This window comes from Cynocephalus volans, chromosome 15 (assembly GCF_027409185.1).
Source record: "Cynocephalus volans isolate mCynVol1 chromosome 15, mCynVol1.pri, whole genome shotgun sequence".
Classification (NCBI taxonomy): Eukaryota; Metazoa; Chordata; class Mammalia; order Dermoptera; family Cynocephalidae; genus Cynocephalus; species Cynocephalus volans.
In genome coordinates this window covers 27,164,541-27,186,389 of record NC_084474.1, presented here as the reverse complement: position 1 = coordinate 27,186,389, position 21,849 = coordinate 27,164,541, and the positions used below count along the sequence as shown (strand labels likewise).

Below are 21,849 nucleotides of genomic sequence, written 5' to 3'. Positions count from 1 at the left end.
GAGGGCCGTCTCGGGGACTGAACCCTCACCTTATGCAATCTGATGCTGTCTCCAGGTAGACAGTGTCAGAATTGAATTGGAGGATACCCTGTTGGTGTGCTGCTGAAGAACTGCTGGCTTGCTTGCCAGTGGGGAGAAGTCCCCACACATTTGGTCAGAGAATTCAGAAGTCTGTCTTCTGTGTTGTTGATTGTTGCTGAGTAACAGCATAGAGGGAAAAACACTACACCTTTCTTTTGTTTGTGTTTTTCCCACACTGTTGCAGCTGTGTAGCAAGATGAGATGGAAGGTAGGATTTCTATAGCCACCAGGGCTCTTCAGATAAAAGAGTGATTCATATGTGACCATTTAAGGAACATACAAATATCAGGAAGTTTGGCTGCAAAGATAAAATATAGAACATAAAATATAATTAATACTAAAAGCCAAGAGCCAGATGAATTACATAAAAATAAAGGAAATAAGTGAAGAATTTACATTGTGTATTTTCAGAGGCAGAATAACCTTTAAGCAAATGAAGCTGAAACGTCAGGATCACTTACTTGTTTTCATCAGCCCCTGTAAGTGCTCGGAGTTGTAGAGTGTTCTCTACATAGGGAAGCCTCATTTCAATCAGAAAGCACTTCTTCATAAGCATTTCAGATAATTTAAAGAGATCTCAGAAGAAGACACTTGAATTGTCTTCAGCACTGTAGTGTTTTACTGCTGTTTCTTTTCTCCTTCTGTATAAATGCAGTCATGTGTCACTTAATGATGGGGACATGTTCTGAGAAATGCATTGTTAGGTGATTTTGTCAATGTGCAAACATCACAGAGTACACTTACTCAAATCTAGATGGCACAGCCTACTACATGCCTAAGCTACGTGGTACAGCCCATTGCTCCTAGGCTACAAACATGTAGAGCATGTTAACTGTACTGAATACAGTAGGTAACTGGAACACAGTGGTAAGTATCTGTGTATCTAAACATGGAAATGGTACAGTAAAAATACAGTATTATAATCTTATGGGGTCACTGTCGTATATGCAGTTTGTCGTTGACCAAAATGTCATTATGTGGCTCGTGATTGTATTTACTTTTCTACTTTTATCCTTAAAGAGAACCCTCTCCCTCTAATTGTGTAAGCTTCAGACCCTACAAAATGTAGATCCGTCCCTACTATATATTAGCAAAACTAGGTCAAAAGCAGACAGGTCAGCTGCCACACTGAAAATGAGAGCTCATGTGTATGGAGTGCTGGCTGTGCAAGGCACTGCGGTTTACACACTTCTCCTTTCCTTCACACAGCACCTCTGCGAGGGATGTCTAGTTACGATCTTCATTGTACGGAGAAGGAGCCTAGAGTTTAAGGCTAGACTCTAGACTTGTCTAGAGTCACATAGGTTATAAATGGTGTAAATCGAATTCAATTCCAGATCTCTCCCCAGCTCCAAAGCCAGTGTCTCCCAGTGAAGTACAAAGATAAACAGGCTACCCAGCTGTTGACTTTTGGTTTTGTCTGCCATTTGGAGGTTATGAATGAATCAGGTAAGCATGGTATCATCTGTTATTTAAAATATATTGAGACACCATGTTTTAGTTACTGGGAGGAATATTTTTTGCAAATCCCTATTTCAGAAGATGATGTACACTTTCAAGGCAGGTCAGTTTTTCCTGTCAGGCAAAAAAAAAAAAAAAAGATGATAAAAGATACCAAGAAAATAGAAAGTTGCTGTCTAGGCCAAAAAAGACTTCTTGGTATTTAGCCAGAAAATTGGATACCAAGCTTGTTTTAGAACATTCATTTTGTACCCTGATGTGAGCAGATGAAGAATTTTTCTGTCAGAGTGAGTGCTCTGTTGTCTCATCATTTTATCTGTCTGTCTTGCTTGTGCACTGTAACCTCTAGATAAACAATTCTGGCCTTGTTAAGGTGTTCTCTCCAGTTTTGGAAAATATATTGGGGGCAAAACAGACCTCACCGAAAATCACTGTGACCACCCTAGTATTCATTACATTATTAACCAAAAGTAAATAAAGAAATGGAATCTGAAGGTCAAGAGTACTTAGCTACATAGAGGGTGTTTTAACTTATGTTCTGAAAAGGAAGCGTGTAAAACCCAAACTTGGACCTAGAAAGTAGATATATTAGATTTCATATACTTAAAAATTTTGATACCCAATACCGATTTGAAATGCTGCCTTTGCCTATGTTTCTCATTTCTGTCATTTTGTACAAAAGAAAACCCCAATTCAGCATGAGCACATAGAAAAAAATACATTGATTGGATTTGGGTTCTGCTCTTCCAGAGTTAGAACCTTGATCACCAGTAATAGATTTAGAGTCCCCTTGGGCCTGTCCGTTTTGAAAATAAGACGTTTTGTCTTGTGGAAGAAAAGAAAATTGAAATAAATAATGCCAGTGTAGGTGTGGTGCCACTTCCCATACGTTTGTCACTGAGAAGCCTTTTCACTCCCAGTTAACGCCAGATGGCGGGTATTGGAGAGTTCCTGGGCCATTTGGGGGAGTCTGAATTCTCTAATTCTTTAGGCCTGAAGTGTTTCTCAGTACAATGGTGATTCTTTATTTGTGCTGTCTACGTTAGACAGGCCTGCGTATATCACCATTTTGTAAGATTCTAATTGTTATACTAATTTTTATCTAATTATATCTGATGTGGGGGAAGGAAAGAAGAAAAAAAGCAAGCCCTTTTATAATTGACATGATTATTTGGGGGGTTGTGGAGGAAGGGTGGCTCAGCTAGCCAGTACAGGGATCCGAACCCATGACATTGGTGTTATAAGGCTGCGCTGTAACCAACTGAGATAACTGGCCATCACGACATGATTCTTAACCACCCCTACACTAAGCTCACCTTCGTAAAAGCTTTTTTTCTTTTGATAAACCATCTTTAATTTGTAGATCCTTTATATCAGATTAGAAAAAAATAACATTCTATTAGGAGTATTGCTAGAGAGCAAAAATTGTCAAAAATCAAAAGAAATTACTTATTTTCCTCTCTTAGATTATATGGAAGTACTGCATATCCCTTGTATGATTGAATTTGTGAGTCCATTTTTTCCCCAATGCCATGCTTTGTTAAGAAAGAAACACAGAGCGTCTTTGACCATAAAACCATTCTTTTCTGATATTTATTTGTAAGTTAATTGCTTGAAATAGAGATATTCTCTATCAAAACAATGCAATTTTGGTGATTAGATCCCTGCACCAGTTCCATAAAGCCTATTGTACCACTAATGCTTTTGACTAGGGTAGTTCTTAATCTATGGGGTATACATAGCTGTGTTTCAAATATACTGAAATGGTATACTGATATATAAGATACAAATTCTTTTAGAAGCATTACTAAATGTATTGAAACCCTTTCTGTTATATAGCATTTCAAGTATAAATACTGTCCTATGGGGCTCCGTTTTTTGGGGTTTTTTGTTTTGGTTTGGTTTTTATCATTAAACATTTCTGTTTATTCTAGGAAATGTGTTTTTTAAATTTTTTTTTATTTTAACATCTCAATATACATTGTAGTTGATTTTCATGACCCTTTACCCATTAAAAAGAACCTTCTTGCCCCTAAAGGTAGGAACCACAGACCTGATGTTCATTACAGAGTGAAGGATACTATAGAGAGAGAGGCTAATCAATCAACACATCCATATGTTTCCTGGGAAGACCGTTCTGGATTTCCAGAGAGGTCTGGAGCATGGTTTCATCCTCCTACCTTTCTGCCCTGAGAGAGTGTCTGGCCCCCTCCCCCTCCAGGTCTCTGCTTGCCTTGCAACACCAGTCAAGACTCTCATCACAGGAACAGAGTTCCAGAAGGGCAGGCCTGTGGGTGGTGAGGATGTCCAGACGTGGATATATGAGCAGTCTGGAACCCAGGGGCTACCGTGGCCTCAGCTGGCAGAGCAAGTCTTCAGAGACTCTGGGCCAAGGTTGTCTTTCCTTTTCTTCATATTCCACCTGCTTCCCATTGCACTGTCTTCCCCTAACTATCCATTTATTATACTGGGATTTTTCTTCTCCTATGGTCCACTGCAGCACAGAATTCTGGCTTTTATGTGCACTTATCCCTGGAACAAATGCTCAACCCTTTTTGGGTTGTTTAAGGATTGTTAGTGCTAGTAACAAGTAAAGTAAAGTAACAAAGGAAAAATCACAAACTTTCAGGAAGTCTTAAAAATACATAATAAATTGTGTTCCAGATATTCTTTGAAAAATAAGTGAAGCTCAATTTCAGTCTTTGTGTGTACTCCCCATGTCATCTTCAGTCTCTAGAAACCCCTCAGTTTATCTCTCAGTCCCACAGGAGAAGCTCGTGGTTCCCCTGACTTCTGCAGAGACTTGCTCCTGTCTCTCTGCCTCTTCCCCTCCCTCTTTCCTTGTCTCTCTCTCCTTAGATTCTGTTAAAAGAAGCGAAGACTACATGGGTAAGTGGTGGGCCTTAAATTACCTGAAGAATTAAAGTAGGATATCTGTTTTCAGAGGAAAACTCAGTCTGACCTTCTAGAAGCTCCTTTTGCCAGGGGATTTTCTTAATGGGGGCCTGGGGAATAGGGTGAAGTCTTCTGTGCAGTGTGAGTAGTGAGTAGGAATGGGCCCTGTGTCTCCTCTGGCTGGCCTTGTTTCAGTAGTGATGTGAGTATTCATTACCTGACTAACCAGGTAGACATGTGAGTTCTCCATCCCTACCTTTGTGGCTTTACAGCAATCGCAATTTTATCTTTGATCTCCATCTACTCAATCTGGTAGTTATTCAGAATTGTAAGAATTTACTCGCTGCCCATTCCTTTACCTCTCGGACACAACAAAGCTATTTTCATATTTTTGAAAAAATACTCAAATTGGGCTGGCCATTTACCTCACTTGGTTAGACCATGGTGCTGATAACAGCAGGGTCAAGGGTTCGGATCCCCATATTAGCCAACTGCTTAAAAAAAAAAATACATGAATTATGAACAATTTAACTTTTTTCTGAAGTGACTCTTGGGGTGGGGGTGGAGGTGGGGGTGGGGAGGGGAGGGTTGCTCATCATGAGCCTGAAAGCCTGTGGATCCAGTGTAAGCATTTGTAAAGACCCACACTGTCAGATGCTCCTGTGCCAGAGTCATGTACCTACCAGTTTCTCAATTAGTTTTTTTCTATGATCTCAACCTCTTTTATTTCCCTTACCAATGTATCTTTTCCAAAATAATCTTTGACTTGTAGATAGCTGCCTCCCATTTTTCTTTTTTATAACATAGTCAGTTTGAATGTTTATCTCCTCCCAACTTTCTTTGACTTTCCTTCATATAAGTAGTTGATTATGGGAATACCCCTATATTGCTTCTTTTCTATATTCATCTCAAGAGCCCTTTAGGTACTTTCCACGTACTCTAGTAAATTCCACCCCCTCGCCCACTTTTTTTTGAATAGAGGCTTTAAATTGAGCTCTCAATTTCCAGAAAAAAGCTAGACACCAATGGGTTTTAGTTCCATTCCTGACTTAATGACTCATACTTTTCTTAGAAAAGACCAATACTGTAACTCATCTTGTATAGACATCTTTGTAGTTAAATGATTGTAGGTTTTTCTCTTTTAAGCCCACTACTTAACTGGATTTGATGTTGGAAAATTAACAAATTACAGTAGTTCCCCCTCATCCGTGGTTTCCATTCCCACAGTTTCAGTTATCCATGGTCTGAAAATAGGTAAGTACAGTACCATAAGATATTTTGAAAGAGAGACCACATTCACCTAACTTTTATTACAAATTGTTCTATTTTATTATTGTTGTTAATCTCTTACTGTGCCTAATTTATAAATTAAACTTTGTCATAGATATGTATGTATAGGAAAAACAGTATATACGAGGATACTTCAAAAAGTTCATGGAGGGCCGGCCTGTGGCTCACTTGGGAGAGCGTGGTGCTGACAACACCAAGTCAAGGGTTAGGATCCCCTTACCGGTCATCTTTTTAAAAAAAAAAAAAAGTTCATGGAAAAGAATTAAAAGATAACATGAATCTTTCTATGCTTTTTTTTTTTTTGTCGTTTTCATGACCGGCACTCAGCCAGTTAGTGCACCAGCCATTCCTATATAGGATCTGAACCCGCGGCGGGAGCGTCGCCGCCCTCCCAGCACCGTACTCTCCCGAGTGCGCCATGGGCTCGGCCCTTTCTATGCTCTTTTTGAAGTACCCTCATTTTAGGGTTTCAGGCATCCACTGGGTCTTGGAACGTATCCCCTGTGGATAAGGGGCGACTGTGTTTTTATTTCTGTTGAATATGTTCTTAGCCTGAATTTTTGAGACTTGTAAGTCTAATTTCCTTGGCAATTGGGTTTATCCTGAGAGTGTAATATAAAAATCATTAACCTTCACATTTTTGTTTTACAAAACTCTTTTGAGCTGCTACACTTCAGAGATCTAATTAGGCCCTGTTAGCATCCTGAGGTGTATTCATTGTTCCTGGTGTGCTGATAGAAGTTTATTTTGAGTTAATGTTCATTCTCTGATGAAAGCATTCTTAGTGAAAATCTTCGATAATTAGTCTCTCTTCGTTCAGCATCCTGATCAATGCTGTTTCCTAAACTTCCTACAAATAAACTGAGTCTTCTAACTAAATAAAAAGCCTCCTTGTACTTACAAATTTGTAAATGTCAGAATTTTCTTTTCTTACCTAAATCCCTAACACTTTAAAAGGGTACTCTACTGACCCTTTTGCAGCATTTGCCTTAGCCATGGCAGTGTGCCTGTGCCTTAAAATCCACAAGAAAGCAAAGCTTGTCTTTTTTTGTCGTGGCATCCCCACCATCTAATATCATGTTCCTATAAAAACATAAAATGCTATTTTTTTGAAAATAAAACTGCAAATGAAAATTAGAAAGTAAAATTCCTTTTCCCGTGTGTGTGCTTGGAGTTGATCCTACACAGCCCATCCAAGACCACTTGAGGGATTCTTTCTGCTGTTTTCTCCAGAGTGTGGGTCCGAGCAGCTCACTTGTATTGATTGATGTCCATGTGGGTCAGCAGTTGCTGTGGGGAATGGGAATAATATAAAAATGAAAAAGTGTCTGTGGCTCAGGACTTAACATTCTTGAGGGAATTCTGAGGAGATCCAGATCAAATCAGATGATTTCCATATGATGTAGTAAATGATATGGCCATGTTATGGAAACAGAGTAAACAACTTGGATCCCCTGAGATTCCGAGAAAATTTCCTGGGAGAAATGGCATCTACTGAACCAAGAAGGCCCAAGTCACCATCTAGTAAAGGCAGTGGCACCTAAGAGCCTAGCAATGCCGCCTCAGCCCAGCCTGCCCTGTTGGGGACACCCCAATTGAAGTAGACTTAAGTGTGTCATGTTTCCCTGGCTGGCTTGTGCAGAGGGAAAAGAGAGGCATTTCCCATCTATGAGACACTGCTGTTGGCAAAAAAAATGCAGCATTATTTTAATATTTTGAAAAAGGACAAAAAATTACATTTGGTAAAATATTCATGTTTTTTCCCAATAAAAGTTAAAATTTATGTTTTCAATGTTTTCATTGGTAACTGAAGAAAATAAATTTTATTACTGTTAATACTGACTTTGATTTAAAGTTTAAATTTGTTGGTAGGAAAACCGTATAAATGCTGCTAAATTTAATGCATTAATAGCAATGCCTCAAAATAATTTTAATAAAATATACTCTTAAGTTTCTGATTCAGTCTCTGTTTTATCACAAAGGAATGTAATGTTTTCTTTTAGTAGAAACTTACCTATTTCTGTCTTTTCATCTCAACTTAGTGTTATGTGTGTCCATTACATTTTTTAAAACAATGATTTCAGATTTCTTTGTTGTACAATTATATTGAATTATTTAAAGTAGTTTTATTTGTAATTTATGGACAGGTCTATTAGATTCTTGTCTTTATAAGACTACCTACAATTATAAATGCAGAATAATACTATTACTTAGCACCTTACTTCTGTGGAGCTCAAAGTGTTTCACATGCATTATTTTATTAAGCCTCATAACATCCCTGTGAGGCAGGGGCATTTTGCAAGCGATTATGGATTGCTTTGCTGAATCAGCATAGCCTTACAGCATTATGATAAGCTTGGAAAAGATTGAGGTCATGTACTAACTTGCTCTCAGGAAACCCTGTGTGCAGCCAAATATTTTCCTTGGCAATGCAGAGCTGACAACTGCCACCATTCTAGTCTCTGGGAAGCTCACTCTCCATTGATGCAATAAAAAACAACAAACAGTACATTTTGAAAAAGCAAATCTAAAGGTATATTCAGTTCCTTTGAGAGGCAGGTGAATTATATATACCATGAGTACAGCATCATCCTCTAGTCCAGGCTCTAAGTCTACAGAGAAAGGCTACCTTCGGCTGTATCTACGGCTCTGAAAACTGGACCTGCCCAGCTGTCATATCGGTCATCTTCAGCCACTTTATCTGCCTCACCTATAATCCATCACCTGGCAGGCAGGATTTCCAAAAACAGGTTTCTTGAATTCAAACCATCCATGTTGAAGCTAAACTTCTTTCAAAATGCCATTGGGTAGATGTCAAGCTACACGGCTACGTGAGTTGTCAAGTAAGGCAAATCGTAACTAAAGCAAAAATGTTTCGTTATTTTAGTTATACTAAGTTTCCATTTATATTGTAAGGGCTAGGGCTCAGACTCTTCAAACCCATTGTACAGGCTGGGTCACCAGATCCCTTACACGCAGGTCCATGGTAGGTAATTGGGAAAGATTCTGGGAGCCGTTGGCAGATGACATGAGCTCAGTTCTCAGCAGCAGCAGTAGCTTACAGCAAGAGCAGTGACGGTGGCAGCCTTTTAGGGCTTCCCAGGGGCACTGACAGCAACGGCCTCCAGCAACAGTAGCAACCTCACTGTGGCATGGGGGGGGGCCACTGTGGATCAGAGCCATTCCTCCTTTATACTAAAGTCCATAACCCAGGACAGCTGGGTGCACATGCTCAATTACATTAGACAATAACCAAGGAATACCTGGGCACACGTGCATATTTACATCAAATGCTCGGCAAAGTTCTGAACATCAGAGGGGCCCTGACCTTTTCCTATATTTTCCCAACAGTAGAACTCTTCTGAAGTCTTGACGATAGTATAATACTAAATCATTTAGCATTAAAGCTTAAGAAGGATAATTAAAGTTGAGAGAAGAATAAATTTTATGAAGGTTTTATTTCACTATTTGAATGGTTATAGAATGGTGGGGAAACTTCTCTCTTATGACTAATATATGTAAAACAAACTTAAGCTAATTTAAACCAGTTAATTTGATAGAGAATAACTTAGCTACTATTATGTCTTTTTCGTATTTATAATTACAGATATCAAATCATGATATGTCCCATGGCCTATACAGGTTATTGTAATTATCTTCTGAGACTATTTCCTTTCGACTTATCCATCAGAGATAGCCATGATGCTCACTGTCTGTATGTCTGTTGTTGCTTAACCTTTTTTATAATCTTTATTGGAGAACAAATTGTTAGGCTTTAAATAAGATGATTGTTCTGATTTCTTGCAAGTGGATTTGACTGCTTAAATAGTCTTTGTATTTCAGAGCACATAATATATAAAATCCCAAGAAATTAATAAGTTAATAGGGGGTATTACAATATTTTTCTTTCAATTTACAAAATTTGCTGGAAAATTATATGTATAAAGAAAGGAGAGGATTTAGTTGTAGAAAAATTAGTCAGGGTACAGATTTCGGAAACTGTAAATGTCAGCCTTTGCTAATTTCCCTTTAACCTCAGCATGCAAATGATGGCCACCTCGTCCACACTTATGCTGCACTTTGAAACATGCAGGTGCCCGCAGTTTCTAAGGCCCTCACTGCCTCTCTTGCTGCGTGGTTGAGGCATGTCAATTTCTGAGTGAAGCTGACCCTTGTTTTCTTTTTAATTGGCTACTGCTTTAAACAGTTGTGTAAGGTTGGTTGATGATTCCCTGCTACTCTTGCTTAAATTCGAAACAATTCATGCTGTAAGGTATTTAAAGGGTCACTTTAAAGATTTATTTAACTCTATTCCTATTGTCATTACAAAATACAATAACCATTGAATGGTTATTTGACAAGAACTCTTTTTCTACAATGTCCTTTGAATTTAGGGTACGGTGATGACCATAAAGAAACTTCATACTTAAGCAAATTAGGAAGATGTATTTTGGGAACTATTTAAAGTATTTATAAGAATAGATTAAACTTCTGTTTCTGTATAGTACAGAAATGTAGTTTCTCCCACAAAAGTTCTGTTGTGAAGAACATAGACCTTCTTCTGAATTAAACTCTTCTCAATCCCAGGATTATACACATTTCATCCCATCCTTTCCTCCTGAGGTCCTGGAGAATAAACCTGGGATCCTTTCCCAAAGCTGGGTTTTTCTAGAATAAGTATATACATTTTTTTTTGGTTTATTACTTGTGTTTTTGTTTGTGTATTTTAACTGTTAGGTAGCTTCATCCCATACATAGTTCCTAACTGGTTAAAAAAAAAAACTTTTGTGAATCAGGCAGACTATAAGCAAACATACAGAGAAGAACTAATGAAACAACATATGATGGTAGTTGAAGTCACAAGAAGTGGTAAACTGTGCCTGTGTTAATTGTTCAGAGTACCTAAAATGTGTTTGAGACTAGGTCTACTCTCACGTAGCCACTTCCATTCCTCCCTGAACGTTCGCCTAAGAATTACCTAGTTTTTATCTTAGTAATCAACTTGCCCAGTTGATCCACACTGAACCAAATTCTTAACTACTGGAGATTTTAGTGGTGTTAGATTGTAAGATTTTCTTGAGCTTCCCTACCCCCACCCCCAAAGTGGCCATGACCCTTAGAGTAGGTGCCAGTGCTGAGCCCTGATCCTATCTAGTCCCTGTCTGTAGAGAACTCTGCACTCACCTAAAGTCACACCTTTGTTCTCGGGAATTGTGATTGCTTTGATCCCTGGGGAGTCTGCCCTCCCCTCAGCCCCTGTTTTCCCCCTGGTTGGCCAGAGCCAAGGTACTATGTATAGTTATGCAAAGATCTCCCATTGTTATCAGTGCTTTGCTTTCTCTACTAGGGTGATATGATTTAGCATACTTTAATGCTTTAGGTCTCTGAATTGGATGAGTTTGCTTTCTATGATCAGCTTTTGCTTTAGGTACTTTAAATTGGTAGCACCTGCTTTTTAAAAAAGCACACCAGTGAGGCCCTCCCGTGATTGCTCAAGCAAAGGCTAGAATGAGAGCGCTGGGAATAGGTGGTAGTCAGCAAAATAAAACCTGGAATTGTAACCTCCTTGTGGTAGTGTGAGAATGGGGGTGGGGGGGAGAAGCAGGTACATACAGTGGGTTGTAGCAATCGCTTTAGGATAGCATCAGGTCCTGTGCAGAGAGAAACTGCAAGGAAAAGACATCCAGACGTGAACAAAACACGAGGAGAGAGAAGCAAGCAAGTCTGAAGAGTGGAAGATAAAATATGCATCAGTGAGAGGGAAGTGGGCACACAGAGAACTCATGGGCATGGAGGGATGGCCCCAAGGAACAAGTGAAGGTCAGGTGCCAGGACAGTTTTCAATCCTTGCAGTGCCCTGAGAGGCACCTGTAGGGAAAGTGAAGGAAAATGGTCAGGGCACGTCTGTTTTTCAGAATCTTGCCAAGCATTTGATGTAAATATGCGTGTGCACCCAGGTGTCCTGGGTTAGGGACTTAAGTATAAAGGAGGAGCAGCTCTGATCCACAGGGCCCTCTGCCCCAGGGATCCCCCTGGGGGCGGGGTACAGGGAGGCCACAACTGCTGCTGGAGGCTGTTGTGTCCCCGGGATGCCCTGCCCGAGAGGCCACTGCCGCTGCTGCTTCTGCTGCTGCTGCTGCTGAGGACTGAGCTCATGTTGGCTGCCGATGGCGCCCGGAATCTTTCCCAATTACCTGGCATGGACCTGCGTTGTGAGGGATCTATGACCCAGCCTGGCATGGGAAGGGTCTGGTGATGGGTTTGAAGGGTCTGTGGGCCCTAACTCCTAGACCTGACAATACAATTGAAAAACTTAGTATAACTAAAATAATGGAATGTTTTGGCTTTAGTTATGAATTGCCCTAGCCATACAATTGGTGTAGCTGTTGCCTCAGCCCTGCAGCTAGCGTAGTCTCCAGCTTGACAGGCACCCCTCCCAAGAGCCACCATGAAGGGGAAGCGGAGGCCCGAGAGTGAAGCCTTGTGAACTTTGTGGAAGTGAGGGTTGGTGGCAGGGCCAGAAGGAAGGGATAATGGGAAGCAGAGTGACCTTTCTTTCCTTCATCCCCACCTCTGTCCTTCCCTGCACTTTTATTGGTGTTTGGCTTTAGTTTAGTCATTTGTGTACAAAGTTGAATAAGACAAGAACCTGGCCAGCCTCTCCAGGAGCCTCAGCTCTTCCTCTGGCTAATCCCACTTTCTAGATGGCTCTCCTGGCTCAGGTGGTGACCTGATCCTTAGAGGCCAAGGCTTCTCCCAGCACACTGTGTGGGAGGGGCAAGAAATCTGATAAAGCACACTTTTGTACTGGATCCCCAGGCAAATATGACTGTTTGTATAATTACCCCTGGGTAGGTTAATTTTCTTAAGAGCTGCGACTCACTGGCAAAAATCCCAAGGTCTGTTTAAAAACTCCCATGGTGCCCAAACGAGTTTTTTTTAAAAGCAAGTTGTAACTTCCTAGGTGAAAATCTGGATTAATAAAGTTGGTTTGTTTGGGGTTTTTTTTGTCTGTTTCTCTGGTGTAGAAAGAGCACGGTGACTTTTCTTCCTTTCCAATGTTCTTCCCATTGGCCTGACCACCACAGGAATTATGCTGCTGCCCTTAGAACATATGATCTGACATTTTTTTTTCATCCCATCTCCACCTATTACCTTGACTCTAAAAATCAGATTCCTTGTTATAACTGCAAAGAAATGGTATTTAGGTGATTGATACGCTAACTATTCTCTGATTGGATCATTATACCATATATGCGTGTATTAAAACAACAAACTATACCCCATAAACATGTATTGGAAAAAATAAAATTTACAAAAAGTAAAAATCATGTTCTCAAGATAAACCTCTACTGTGCTATACAGTAGTCCCCCCATCCAAAGTTTTGCTTTCCATGGTTTGTTACCTAACAGTCAACTGCAGTCCAAAAGTATTAAGATATTTTGAGAGAGAGAGACACCACATTCACATAATCTTTATTACAGTATATTGTTATAAATGTTCTATTTTATATTATTGTTGTTAATCTTCGTATGCCTAATTTATAAATTAAACTTTATCATAGGTATGTATGTATAGGAAAAGTATATATAGCATTTGATTCTCCGTGGTTTCAGGCATCCACTGGGGGTCTTGGAACGTACCCTCTTTGGATAAGGGGAGACTGCTGTATAGTAAAGCTCTTCAGAAGAGATATCTCTAAAGAGACGTGTGATATTTTGATCCTGGCTAAACTGAATTTAATTGCGGCTCTAGCTGTGAAACTTTTCAGTATGAACACATTATTGAACACACAATATGTGGCGGGCAGTGAATAAAAAGACATTTCTTATAGTTCAGGAGCCAACAATGCAGTGAAAGGGACAGACATGAGAACAGATCATTTCACTGGGGTGAGTGGAATGGGGAGAGGCACAAGACATTGTAGAAACCCAGGCAGGGCCTAACTTAATGGAAGTGAGCTTTCTGGAGCAGCGATGGGGTCTTCAAAGTGAAGGGATGGATGAGTATTTTTGCCATTGGATCAGTATGAGAATGCTTGAAATCTTGAAACAGCATGATGCATTTAGGGAGATAACTATTAAATATTGCTGGGGTGTAAGGTATGAATATTGTGAGATGAAGTTTGCTATGCCAATAAATAGGATAATGATTTGGGAGGTAAAATATTTACACTGCTTAGATCAAAGTCTTTTTGAAGATTTTAGAAAGAAATTTTTATATAATTTTCATATTTTAACGTCTTTATCAAAAGCTTCATTAAGTGCTCCTACAGTGTAATTTTATTGGCATTGCTTTTGAGTTAACATATGTATTTGAAAGAAATAAGACATTTTTATAATTTGGTCTTTTGATAGGCTACCCCTCATCTTCGGACTTAGAACTTCACCTTCTCGTTTCTTTCCCAACCACTGGGGTTTGTTTTTTCTTTGTTTTGTTTGGGGGGATGGGCTGCCTTTATCTAGTCTAAATCTCACCTTTCAACTTTCTAAATAAATTACAGTTCCTGCATATTCTTATTCATGTAACTCCTAAAACCTTAGCTAGCTGAGCCTGGTGAATTGGAATTAACTCTAAATAAGCAGTTTTTTGTATTTTATTTTACCTTTGTCTCTCAGTCCTCCATTGCTGTAGAAGATACAAGTAGAAACATACCACAATAAGTTTAATGCTATGTACTTGTTGCCTTTCAGTTCATTAACTTGTAGCACTTCTGAAACCATGTATCCATAGGTTCTTTCCGTGTCTGTGTTGTTTACTTGTGCCTGATTTTTTTTTTTTTTCCCTTTCATGACCAGTCTCCTGCAGGACTTGACCTATGAAACGCAGGAATTTAGATTGTGTAAAAGATTTTGGGCAAATTGTTATGTATTTGCAGGGCTTACTATGAAAGAGTATCCACAGTACATTTTACCTGTCAATAAATTTAATATTGATGGGTAATATGTGAAGCAGGGTGCTAAGTAAAAATATATATGGATGACAGCAGAATGAATGTAGAGAGTTCTTAGGAACAAAAGCATTTTCTAGCCAGTTATACCAAGATTCTGTTCTGGTTACTCTCCTCTCTTGATAAGTATAGTATATTAATTTTAAGAGTTGGCCTATATATTTCAAACTTGTGACATGATTGTTGGTTTTGTTTAAGTAATCGTGCCTTACCATTGATGAAAACGAAACCAAGTGTATTGATTGCTCTCTCTGAAGCAGAGAGTGAGAGAATTTTGCTGGGTGGAGATGGCCTTGAGATTGGTTAATTTTGCTATTTCTTCATGCTGAAGGGAAATCATGATGTGTTAACAAGAAGCGCAATGTCAGAAAGAGAGGGAGGCAACTTGGGGCTGAGGTTCCTCCCACTACTAAAGAAAGTGCAGCTGTGCGTTTTTAATATGCACGGCAGGAGATTTCAGCAGCTTGATGATATATAGTGCATTAATGTTGAAAAGATAAACACATTTGGAGAGCACAGGAAGGGCCCTGTGTTTTTATGTTAGCAGAATGCTTCCTAATGAATAAGAATGTGCTGCTGGCTTCACAGAGCCATATGGCAGCTTTTCTAATTTTAGTTGGGTGCAGATGCATAATTCTCTCGTTTTACCTTCTAGAACCTTTGAGATGCTACATAACTTTTCCTGTAATATTTAATCAATAGTGGTTGGCCAGAAACTGCCTGTCATTGTTTCAGTGGCTTCTTCCCCCTGCATGGGTCTCATTGCTTGCTGCCAGGTTTAACAGTCACTTCACCTGAAACCATCCAGTTCCCAGATGCAAGAAAAGATGGAAACTGTGGATGTTATTCCTATCAGAGTCTTAAAATTTGTTGTGGAGGTGATTAGACTTGTCTGACGTCCGTCTACTGAAAAATTGATAGATTTCTGGGTGACTGATTTTACTCATTTTGAAGCAGTGGAATTAATTATAAAACCTGTACAAAGTATCAAGTTCCATTTTAGTCAGAGATTCTTATGCTTTAAATAATACAGCTTCAGTAAAAGCAACTATCCTCATGCTTGAACAAACATAAAAATAACTTAATGTTCATTGGCTTTACATGTCAGGGATATCTGAACATGGGCAGTGCTAACATTTTTCTATATGTGTGAATACCCTGTGGATTGCTTTCAGTTGATGCCATTTATACAGAGTAAGTGATGTTTGTTTGAATTCTGACTTTTTAAAGATAATTTACACAAGTTTCCACAGCCTCTTCAGATGATTGAAAAAAAGAAAAGAAAGATTATCAGCTTCTACCATAATGGCAGTATCATCCTGCCCCTGTAATGGGCAGACATTGAACAGCATTTAGGTTTCAGAGTAATCAGTGGTGGTTGCCGCTACTGCTGCTGTCCCTCGAGCCCTGACTTGCCAGCCCTGTGACAACTGGGACTCTGTTCTGCTAATGATTGTGGAAAGACTTTTTGAGTTCATGTTCTCCGTGCAGTTGTCTAATAAACAAATACATAAGACTCCTTAATATTATGAGATTCAGTAAGTTACCGAAAATCAGTAAATGGTACTTTGGAAGAATGTGTGAAGGTCTTTTTTTAAAACTATCATTTTGTAATTTAAAAAGATCTAATTGTACTTTTTTTTTTTTTTTGACTAGGATCAGTTTCTGATTTGTTGCTTGTTCTCACCAGAAAACCGGAATTTTTCTTTCGAATTTATGCCTGTACTTGCCAGTGATAATAAGCAATTTAATCCAGCTGCTTCAAAAAAATCTGTTTTTTCTTGTATTTTTACATCATTTATATTTCTAGAACTCCAAAGCTACGCTCTTAACCTAGCTTTTTGTTCTGAGAGAAAACATGAATAATAATTACTTATGGGGAAAAAAAACCATATGGAATATAATATTAACGATTTTCCCCCAGTTTGCAGTATGACTCATCTTAACTTGGTCCCTGAAGAGACGGGGTTTTGTTCTTTGCTTTGAAACTGGAAATCTAATTAATTGGTATTGGATTTCTGGAGTACAGGCAAATGGAGAAGGGCACTGGGAGGGGCTGCTATCCGAGCAGCCACCCCAGGAGGAAAAGGATAGTCTGAAAAAGATTATGGAGGCATCCTTGGACAATCCCTCCAATCAGGGTCTTGCATTTATAAAAGATCATAGCTGTTTTATGATGTTTAAAATCTTTTGAGGAAGAAAAGGATAGAATTATTATTTTCATTGTTATTCTCTTAGGTCATAGTCTTTATCTTAAAAGAATAACTTTAATGGTTAAAGGGCAGCAGGAAGAAATTATGAAGTCAAGACACAGAGGAGAAATCTTTTCCTAGGCTCTGAAAATTAAATTTGATCATCTCTTTCTCCAGTTTCAGAGTTACATCTGTAATAATGAGATTTCATAAGGTTTTGATCATATGCAACTCTGGGACAAGCTTTCTACTGTTGAGTTTACTGGAGTATATTTTTGTAACAGAATACATTTTTATGGTTAATGGATGCAAAATGTAGAAAAGTAAATATAGTTTGTGACCACTGAGAAAACTGCCTAATTTAAAAATATCAAATAGTTTGTTTTAGTATAATAATACTGTACTTACAGAAGTATAAATATATCTTAAGATTTAAATTTATTTCTATCTGGTATGTAAAAATAACATACTCATTACTGAAATGCTCTGTCAAGATATCAGTGTAGGTCCAGTTAACATAATAGTGTATCTTCTTCTCCTTCTTCCCTTCCTCCTCCTCTTCCTATTTAATTTCAAGGCTCAACTGAACATTGAACAGAGATGGTAGCTACTTCATGACGAGTACCCAAATAACATAAATTTAGGGCCCATTTGATTTACATTCCAATTACATTGGTAAAGCCATATTTCTGAGTGTTTTCTATCACTTCATATTATTGATTTTTTTTAATAGTGAGAAACGGTCCAAGCACAAATGCAATACAGATTTAAGGAATAGATGACACATTAGCTAGGAAAAAAAAAAAAAATTTATATATATATATATTCCAAACAGTAGTGAAAAGCCCTGAATTCTTTACTCTTAAATATTGAAACTTTTAAAAAAGCTCTCTTGCAATTAATGTGTAGACTCATTTGGAGTTTTCTTTTAAACGACATGTTCCACTAATATAATTTCAAATTGATCTTGTGAAGATTTTCGTTATTTTCATTTTCAGTCAGCGGTTGCTAGAGCTCCAGCTTGGACGAGCTTGGACGAGTCGGCATTCCCTAACATTGGTCTTCAGGGCCAGGCTGAGATTTCCCAGTGGCAGCGCCGCACCTCCACTCCCACCTGCTCCTTGCTGCCATCCACTTGCATATCCTGCAGAATCCAATTCACTTATGATGGATGTAAAATATCCCCAGCCATTTTTATCTCTTCTTTGAACTTAAAGTTAGTTCCTTGCAGTTGATCCCTACGCTGTTCTTATGTGACAGTTCAGTCATAACTGTTTTGGCCCCTGGCTAAAGCCTGAGCTCTCTGCTGAGGAGGATTCATCCCGCCTCTTCCACCGCAGCAGAGCACCGGGCGCAGACTCACAGATGGAGACCCCTGAGCCGATCCCCCTGTCACTGTCCCATTTCTTCACGTGGGCTCAAATAGACCACGTATTCTCTGCTACTGGTGCTAGCTGCCGCTTTTTTCCTTTTAGTCATTTTTCAGTTGAATATTATAAAGAGAATAAAAACAGTATATTTTGTTATTACAAATAATTGTTCAGGGTGATAATTATTTTTTTCCAGGCTTTTCAGTAGTGCCGCAAACATGTTTTCTCAGATCCAAATCACCTCCCAATTTAAATATTAGGTCCTTATCACAAATTTTATCTGATCTATAAATTCCTAAAAATAAAATACTGTGCAGATTTGCTCCTGATTTATATATCTTCTGGTAAAGGTCCAAAATTTTTTGCCTGAGCATGTTGCTAGAATACTTAGAATACCCAGGCATGAGGACTTGTCAGTGTTTGGGAACCTGCTTGATTAAGTTATCTAAGTTTAAAATTCTGTGAAATATTAATAGATGAATTTAGGTCCCTGGCAAAATGATCAGATCCTCAAAATATAAACATCTCACAAGGTCTAGTTAAAAGACTTGGAAATGAATTCTTATTGCACACATTATTATTTTGTATTTATTTTGCCCTAAAATGCAGCATTAGTATATATACCACAGAAAACAGTAATTCACTAGTAATGTGATTTCAAAATCTTGTATGACAAATAGCCTGATGTTTTCTAGTGATCAGCAATAGGTACAGAGTTGCCTCTGTGATTAGCAGCTGTGGCTTCATATCTCGCTTTCCCCAGCGTTAAGCTAAATTAAGTCCATTCTTTAAAAAGAATAAAATGACCAGTTACAGCAGTAGAATAGAACTTGGGACCCTGGGAGAATATGAGATACCTTTAAACTTGCTGACTATGGCAAGACAAGCTCATTCCTTATCTAAGACCAGTTCTCCTTAGGAAACCCTTTCTCTATGTTACTTGACCCACCTATTCCATTCCTTTCCCTGCACCGTGAGGTCCAGCGAAGCAAAAGGGGGAAATCAGCTCCTCTTGCCACCCATGCTCCACTTGCTTCTATGCTTCCAGGAATAATAAGTACCAGTCGTCAGTCTAGTCTGTCAATCAGCCACCAAATATTTTGTGAATACCTACTCTGAAATAGAGACAGTAGTAGCCATTTAGGATCTAGATACAGTCCCCCTTCCATGAAACTTAGCTTGGGGTGAAGATAGTGTACTACTTCATGGATGTGATTGGCATTGCAGGAGGCGGGAGAACAGAGATACCTCCTAGGAAGATGTCTTAACGTCATGCAAAGGCCTTTGCAATCTGTATGCATGTTCTTACTGCAAATTCTGATAGACCTTCTCTCAGGGGTCATCTTCTCATGTACACCATTCCAATTTGAGAATCACTGCTGCTACCAAGGGAGGTTATCGACAGGAGAATGTTACCCCTGTGAATACTTAAGAGGCAGAGGAAAGGCTGCAAATCACTTATTCTAGGGGATGTCAGCATGTTGCACCTGCACATTGACTGCCACGGCACTGAAGACCAAAATAAATAAATAAATAGAAATGCAGTAGGACCCCATAAATCACATGGATTTTAAGATTTAGTATTAATGAAACTTGGGGATCTTTAGGTCTGAGGCATGCTGGGGCCTCTGCAATGCAGGGCTGTTAAGAAAGGTACATGCCCTGTCCACATCCAAGTTCCAGAGTGTGGTGTGGACAGCGGTACATGAGGAAAATCTACTGCAGCTCCTATGGTGGAATGTCTCTGAAAATTAGATGTCCCTGTACTGGTGGGTAAAAAATGAGCAGAACCTGAAGAGAAATCAACAGCATTACAGAGTAAGCTGGAGGAAAAGAGGGGGAAAAAACTATGCCCCTGTGTACATTTATTGTGGGTCTATTTGGCACTGAAGAAGATTCTAGGAAAATGGAAGGAGGAGGTCATATGCAGTAATTGGCTGAGCCAGTCCTGTGGCTGGAGCACCTGAGATGCCTCATGCCTAGGCAAAGACTGGCTAAGACCACGCCTGCAGATAGAGCAAGTGCTAAGGGACCTAGCAGTAAAGAGCTAGGGAAGGACCCAGAAAAAGAAACAAAGCGAGGACTGCTGCCACATCTGCACGTATTGAATTATGAAGGCTACCAGACAAGTCATATCTCCATTTACAGGCAGTCACAACTTTTTTAGATCTAAGGTGGTGAATCAGCAATGTAGCAGAATAGTTGAAAAAGCAGACTCAGTCTGCTTATGATAAGCTCTGCAAAGAAATTACTACATTTGGAACTTAGTAAGAGAGAATTAGTGAATACAAATATGTTGGTTAGTAAGTTTTGTGAACTACTTTGTAGTTTTTAAAGTGCGTTTTAGGTATCATCCCATTTACTATTGACACAGTCTGTGATGTACAGGAGGCAGGTAAGGAAACTTAGGCCTTAAAAAGTTGAAGTGAAAAGCTGAGTGACTTGCTCTGAATGATACATCTGCTAAGTGACTGAGTTTGGAATTGAACTTCACAGGTCATCTTCTCCTTCCACTGACAAGTATATATTGTGGAAGCTGTCTCCCATGGGAGTGGCACAATTTAAAGGACCTGCATAATTCTTAGTGATTTTCTAGGTTCTCAGCTACAAATTAGGCTTTACAGATTTTTTAAATACTATATAAAATCTTTTTCACACGCACAAAAAAGTACCAAGGTCACGAAAGCAGGTTGATTCTGTGCTAAATTGCTTTACAGTTTTCTTTTTTTGCATTTAATTACAATGATAACATGCAGTGTAAACAAGGATATAATTTATTCAGTTACAAATAATTGGCACATTGTTTTTGTGTTGGTTTTTTAGCAAGTTGTTGGTATGTATCTGTTATGCTTTAAACTTTTTTTGGTGTTCTTGAAATAACTAGTTTACACATATATTGATAAATATGCATCTCTTTCTTCTGTGAGTTTTTTCATAAAATATTCACTTTCGGTGATGGATGTCTTCCTGGGCCTTGTGGGCCTGAAAACACATACTCTGCACTTCTGTACTAGATCAAAGGGCAGCCGTTGGAATTCTCCTCATGCCTTCTAGGATGCTTCTTGAAAAGTACCTTGGGCAAGTCAGGGACCAAATCTTTCTTGCCACTTTAAATACAGAAGAGTCAAGGTGGGCATTGTAGGGTGTCACAGAGGAGCATCCCTAGCAGGTTAGGTAGGACTCCTTGTTATTTCTTCAAGTGTATGCATATATCTCTCAAGTTATGTTAGCTGAATTCTGAGCAAGAGACCCTCCTTTATTCTAGTTTGGGGAATCACTTGAGTAGAAATTAATTGTGCCATAGTATATAGTGGTTTCATAATCTAGAAAAAAAATGCCTGTTGGGGACTAGCATGAAACCTCTAAACTCATTTTCTCAGCAGCCTGAAAGGGGATCCAAGCCACAGGTTCTGGAGGTAAAAACTTAATGTTCAGGTTCCTGCTTCCAGCAGTTTCTCCTGGTCAGGGGCAGTGAGGACGTACTCTAACTCTTTTATACCCACATCTGATCCCACTAGAGATTTTTCAAAATCATTACAATAAAAATATTTCTGTGTCACTCTGTCCTTGAAATAGCACTACCACTTAATTCACAGTTATGTTTGTTGC

General features: G+C 39.0%; 1 protein-coding gene across 2 annotated transcripts in view; it reads left to right on the top strand.

The window, feature by feature from the left end:
* Window positions 1-21,849, top strand: part of NCOA2 (nuclear receptor coactivator 2) — a 271,528-nt gene that overhangs the window by 192,743 nt on the left and 56,936 nt on the right. The gene's annotated exons all lie outside the window — the stretch shown is intronic.